The 6901-nt window shown below is 41.9% G+C and overlaps 1 long non-coding RNA gene across 2 annotated transcripts in view; it reads left to right on the forward strand.

The window, feature by feature from the left end:
• Window positions 1-6464, forward strand: part of LOC114486226 (uncharacterized) — a 21794-nt gene extending 15330 nt beyond the window's left edge. For both annotated transcript variants that reach the window (XR_003679623.2, XR_003679622.2), the window contains exon 3: window positions 5116-6464. This is a non-coding gene — a long non-coding RNA (uncharacterized lncRNA). The remainder of the gene's footprint in view (window positions 1-5115) is intronic.
• The last annotated feature ends 437 nt before the right edge of the window (window positions 6465-6901 follow it).

The following is a 6901-nucleotide window of genomic DNA, read 5'->3' on the forward strand; positions in this document are numbered from 1 at the left end:
TGTATGGACACCAAGGGGGGAAAGTGGCGGGGGTGGGGGTGGTGGTGTGATGAATTGGGAGATTGGGATTGACATGTATACACTGATGTGTATAAAATGGATGACTAATAAGAACCTGCTATATAAAAAAATAAATAAAATAAAATTCAAAAAAAAAAAGGAATCTGCCTGCCAATGCAGGGGACACGGGTTCGAGCCCTGGTCCAGGAAGATCCCACATGCCACAGAGCAACTAAGCCCATGTGCCACAACTACTGAGCCTGTGCTCTAGAGCCGTTGAGCCACAGCTATGGAGCCTGCGTGCCACAACTACTGAAGCCTGTGCACCTAGAGCCCGTGCTCTGCAACAAGAGAAGCCACCGCAATGAGAAGCCCGTGCACTGCAACCAAGAGTAGCCCCTGCTCGCCACAACTAGAGAAAGCTGGCGCACAGCAGCGAAGACCCAACACAGCCAAAAATAATAATAAAAGAAAAAAAAAAGAAAAAGAAATTGCAAGAGGGACTTCCCTGGTGGTCCAGTGGTAAAGAATGCACCTTACAATGCAGGGGAAGTGGGTTCGATCCCTGGTCAGTGAACTAAGATCCTATATGCTACGGGCCAGCTAAGCCCATGTGCCGCAACTACTGAGCCCGCATGCCTCAAAGAGAGAGCCCATGTGCCACAAACTACAGAGCCCACGTGCTCTGGAGCCTGCGCGCCACAACTAGAGAAGAGAAAACCCACACACCACAACTAGAGAGAAGCCTGTGCACCTCAAAGAAAGATCTAGCTTGCCTCAACAAAAATCCTGCATGCCTCAACTAAGACACGACGCAGCCAAAAATAAATAAAAGAAATAAATAATAAATAAATCTTAAAAAAAAAAAGTACAGGAACCAATGAACCAAACGTGTGTCAAAAATTTAGAAAAAAAAAAGCCAAATAAATTGTTGGAAAGCAGAAGAAATAAATTAATAAATAAAAAAAATTAATGTTAGAAGCAGATCAGAATGAGTGAACGAATGAATGAATAAATAAATAAATTGATTGAGTCTTTTTAAAAAGCTAATACAACACAATAGATGAAATACTACATCATCTAATCACTGAAAAAGCTGTGGGGAAGAGGGGTGTGGAGAAAGGGCAATTACTAAAAATTATAGAAACATGAGAGTAGAATCAAGAAACAAATTAAAATAAATATATGATTCTCCTTTGCAAACATTTGTTTCTAAAAATCTGGATGAAACAATTTTTGAGGAAAATGCAATATACCAAAACTGAGCCTAAAAGATATAGAAAATCTAAACAGATTGATCTGTATAGAAGAAATAGAGAAACTAGTCAATGATGTACTCCCTTTCCCAAATTTCACGCCTAAAGAATTTCACCAGATAATCCTCCAAAACCCTTAAAGCAAATAATGACAGTTCTATTTAAACTATGTCAGGTCATAAAATAAAAACTTTCAAGTTTTCTCTTTTTTTTTAAGAAGTGAGAATTCACTGCTATCAAAATCTAACAAAGATTACAGAAGAGATGGCTAGCATTGATTCAAAAATCCTAAATGAAATATTAACAAACAGGATGAAGCAATCAATTAAAAGAATAATACATCATAACCAAGTTGGGCTTAATCCAAAGCAAGGACGGTTCAATATGATTCATGATATTAGTAGATATAAGAAGAAAAACAACATATTCATCTCCATAGATACTGAAGAAGCATTTCACAACATTCAACAGCTGTTTTTTTTTTATTTTAAAATTTATTTATTTATTTATTTAGGCTGTGTTGGGTCTTCGTTTCTGTGTGCGGGCTTTCTCCAGTTGCAGCGAGCGGGGGCCACTCCTCATCGCGGTACGCGGGCATCTCACTGTCGCGGCCTCTCCCGCTGCAGAGCACAGGCTCCAGACGCGCAGACTCAGTAGTTGTGGCTCACGGGCCTAGCCGCTCCGCGGCATGTGGGATCTTCCCAGACCGGGGCATGAACCCGTGTCCCCTGCACTGGCAGGCAGATTCTCAACCACAGCGCCACCAGGGAAGCCCTGTTTTTTTAAATTTTAAAAAGCCAATGAAATAAGGACTTTTGAATATTCCACATGTGTGTCTCAATCCAAAAGCTAGCATTATACAAAATGAAGAAACTCTCATCCTGTGTTGTCCAATATGGTAATTACTACCCACAGGTAGCTATTTAAATTTAAATTAATTAAGACTAATAAAATTCCTCAGTCTCAATAGCCACACGTCAAGAGACCAAGAGCCCCACATGGCTGGATGTACTCTTTAGACGTGGTCTCCTAAGAATGCCCACTATTACCACTACATTATACTAGAGGCAAAAATATTAATACATAATTGGAGGCATAAATATTAGAAGAGAAGATTAAACTGTCTCAGTTTGCATACAATATAGTCGTATACCTGGTAATACAGAGAATCAACTAAAAGCCACCATAAATAAATAGATCATTCAGTAAGGAAGTGGCATACAAAATTAATGTACAGAAATCAATAGTCACATACGCAAATCACAATTAGAATAGTAAGCATAACAGAAAAAAATCCATTTATATCATTAACCAAAATATAGAAGTGTAGACTTTAAAAGAAATATGCAACTAAATATGAAGACAACTTTAAAACATTCCTGAACATCACAAAACAAAACTTAAATGAGAAAGTACATTGTATTTTTAGACAAGAAGCTGCACTGTCATAAATATATCAATTTTCCTTATGTTATTTTGTAAGTTCATCACAAGCTCAATAAAAATGCAGCATGTCCTTATTTTTAATAAACTAGACAAGCCGATTCTAAAACTCCTGTGAACAAATAAATGATAATATCCGGGCAAATTAGGAAACAGAATATCAGTATTGGAAGGTGGCTACCTTTACTGTATAGTGACACATATAATAAAACATCAATGACTTAAACAACTTGGTATCCTTTTTTTAATTGATATGGTCCAATAGAACAAAATAAGACCAACAGTAGGCCCGTACTCTATGAGGATTTAATTCACGATGAAAGTGACGTCTCGTCTCTGTAGGGAAAAGATAAACTATTCAATAAATGATGTTGGAGAAAAATGACTAGAGTTATTATGACTGCATAATAAACTGCCCCAAAAGTTAGTGACCTAAAACTATGACGTTTGTAGTGTTCACAGATTCTGAGGGTCAGGATGTCTGAAAAGGCTCAGCTGGGGAGGTCTGACGTGGGATGTCTTATGAAATTGTAATCAGGTATTAGCTGGGGCTGTCGTTATCTGAAGGCTTGACCAGGGCTGGAGAATCCACTTCTGAGATGGCTGACTCCCATGACTGGCAAATTGGTGTTGGATATTTTCTGATACCTTTAGTTCCTCTTCACATAAGGATCCTCATAGCATGGTGGCTCGTTTCCCTCAGAGTGAGGAATTAGAGGATTCCTAGGTGCAAGATGCAATGCTAACTTTTATGACCCAGTCTCAGAAGGCACATGCTGTCATGAGCATCATATTCTCTTGGTCAGTTACAAAAATCCACCCAGTTCCACTTCGCTATGAAGGACTGTCCACGTCACATTGTAAGAAGAGAATGTGGGGGGGAGATCTATATCGATATGGCATTCTTTGGAAAATATAAAGTGTCACAGGTAGACATTTGGATAGGCAACTTTTGGGTATCTGTAGCTCGTATTAAGATAAATACCAAATGTATTCTAATATAAGAAGTGAATCCATAAATACAGGAAGAAAATATGGGAAAGAGAATTTCTTTGCAACCTGAGAATTAATCTAACATTATTTTAAATTAATTAAAACTAATAAAATTAAACGTTGAATTCCTCAGTTTCAATAACCACATTTCAAGGGTCCAGTAGCCACATGCGGCTGAGATGCGGAAGGTGAGGAAGGCGTGAAAGGGGGATGAATGGGCCGAGCACTGCAAAGTGGGGTGAGGAGCATGTAGCACCACTGGGGCTGTAAGGAATTTAGAGCGGCAGGATCAAATTTACATATTGTCAGGATCGCTTTGGCTGCAGGATAGGGAAATGGACGGGAGGGAGGCAAAGAGGCAGGAGACCGGGCAAAAGGTAAAGAGTAGGAAGATGGCATGTGGCCTGGAGCCAGCTGCTTGCTGCTCCCCAGTGTCCCCAGGTGAAACCACCCTTCTAGAATTGGGTTCAGTTCTAGGGGGCCACTTCCAGAAACGTGCAGCAAACTTGAGACTTGAGGAATGAACAAGAGCACAGCAAGATGGGGAAGGAGTTCAAGACCAAGTGAGGGGGGGGTGACTCAAACCACCCAGGCAATTTAACTTGGAGTCTCAGAAACCAGACATCACCATAGCGGCCCTCACTCTGAGTGAAGCAACTGCCAGTTCACAGAGGTCAGACTGTCTCTGGAGAAGCCGGCAGGTTCCAAGGCCAAGGAGAGGAGGTTGAGGTTTCGGGGCTTTCCCGAAGAGTGAACAAGATTTCTTTCTTTTGAAGAAGCTCAGATTCTTTTTTCCCTCCCTTCTTTTTGTAAAGGCATCCATCATTTGAGTCACTTGAGAATAAAACTGTTTTCCTTGAGAAGATTTCTGTGGGCGCCCGCGCAGGCGTTGGGACGGCTGCTGTCAGGGAACGGGAGAACATATGGTGGTCTGTTGTGAATGCGATCTGTTTTTTGTGTTGTTGTTAAACTTCCTCTCGTTAGCACTGGGCCTGTTATGTAAGAGCTTGAGGGTCCATATGGTTTGTTGCATAAGATGCCAAAGAGGAGCACAGTTTTCTGTTGCACTGCAGCTAGTCCAATTGTGAGTTTGGGAAACATGTGGCCACAGCATCATATTTGAGTAATGAAGTCAAGTAGCCCTGGATTTGAACCTCAGTTCTACCACTCGTTAGCTGTGTGATCTTGGGTAAGTAACCTAATCTCTCTGAGATTTGAACTCTCCGAGATTTTATTTCCTCCTATGTAAAATGGTGAAAACAGTACCAACTTCACAGAGTTGTTAAGAGGATTCAGAATTAATAATACTAACTACAATGCATTGAGTAAATAAAATTTTTAGTGTTGCATGCTTTATAAATATTCTTTCTTTTAAACCTCATAGAACCCCTTGGAAATAGCTTTTATTATCTTCATATTTCAGATGCAGAAACTGAGAAGAAAAGTGATGGAATGGCTTCCCTCACCTAATAAGAAGCCACGGAGCTAAGATTCAAATGTGTGTTCCTGTCCAGATGAGCCATCAAACCTGGGCTTCTTTGCCTCCAGTGCTGGAGAAGTACAAGGCATATAACGGGTGCCAGTAAATGTGACCCTGGACTATAAGCTCCCTGAGGGCAAGGCATTTGGACAACTTTATTCACTACTGAGTTCTCACACTGAAAGCGGTGCCTTGTGCAGAGGAGGCAGCCAGTAATCATTTTCAGACTAAATAAATGGATTTTGCATTCATGGCAGGGTTGCCAGCTCTGCCATTTACTAGCTGTGACCGCAGGCAAGTTACTGAGCTGGATCGTGTTTCCACAGTTTTCTCCTCTGTATATTGCTGTCAGTGGTGATTCCCTCCCAATAACTGCTCCATTACCTACCTTCCTCCAGCTTTATGAACCCTCTGTCCCAGGCTTACTTGTTTGTACTCTACACTACTTAAAACAGAACAAAATCCAAAACATACAACTACAACAACAAATGGACCTGTGCTTTCTAGAGCCCCATAAGACATTGTCCTTAGTGATGCAAATATATGCCAAGATTAATGTGTTCTCTTCATCAGAGGGCTTTGCACTTCAGCAAGTGCCTTCTGGAAACATGGTAATGTAATCCATGCATAATTGCCTACTAGTAGAATTATAGCCAAACTATAGGCAGTTCATACCACTTGAGAATAAAACTGTATTACCTTGGCTCAGTGGAAACAAGATGTGATCGACTAGTGATAGCTGCATAGCGGTGCAAGGGGTTGTGGAGGCTTAATTGCCATCTTGGGCTAAACTGATCTTCCTATATTTTACAGCTGGGGAAACTGAGGCTCCGGCAAGGAAAAATGACTTGTTTAAAATCAAATAGCTAATAGGTATCAGAAGCAGCATTCAATTCCTGGTCGGTCTCATTCAGAGTCCAGTGCCCTTGCCCTAGTTTTCTGACCTTTTCTTGGACCTTTTTGCAGCTTCAAGACAAAGCTTCTCCCCCTCCCCCACCACCCCAAAAAAAGAAAAGAAAAGAAAAAGAAAAGGGGAAGAGGACATCTATGGAGCATCTTCCCTGGGCTGGGCACTCTCTGTGAGACACTTTACAAACAAAAGACACTTCCCGTTGATCCTCATTATAGCCTTATGAGGTGGGCAACATTCCCCCCATTTTACAGATGAGGAAACAGAGTCTCAGCCCCATGATGTAATTCACCTAAGACCCTAGAGCTGGAGAGAGAAGTCTGTATCCTCCTCCCCACCCCCGCTGAGGATTTGAACCCATACTCCAGGGCTAAATAGTCTTCCAACCCACAGATTCAGGACTTAAGCATCCCTGCCCTCCCACCTGCAGAACCAGCTGTGAAGCCTTGGGCAGGGGACACAACTTCTCTGGGCCTTAGTTGTGAGGATTAAAGAAACTCAGGTACGTAAAAATGAATACAGAGCGTGGCTCCTTGTAAGTGCTTCTTCAATGTTCGTTCAAAACAAAAAAAAACCCAGCACATGCAGCTTCTCTGTAGTCCCCGGAGAAGGCAGAGGAGCTGGTATGGCCCACGCAGGGCCCAGGGAGGCTACAGCCCGACAGGCCTGCCGGCGCCTTCCGCCTTCAGCAGGTTTTGGCACCCGGCCCAGGACTGAGAAGTCCCCATTCCTCTCTCCTGTCAACTCAGCAGAACAGGCTGTTTCAAGAGAAGGTGGTTCCCCCTGAGAAAATGTTCTTGCATACCCTGGAGGCTCTTG

This window comes from Physeter macrocephalus, chromosome 4 (genome assembly GCF_002837175.3).
Source record: "Physeter macrocephalus isolate SW-GA chromosome 4, ASM283717v5, whole genome shotgun sequence".
Lineage (NCBI taxonomy): Eukaryota > Metazoa > Chordata > Mammalia > Artiodactyla > Physeteridae > Physeter > Physeter macrocephalus.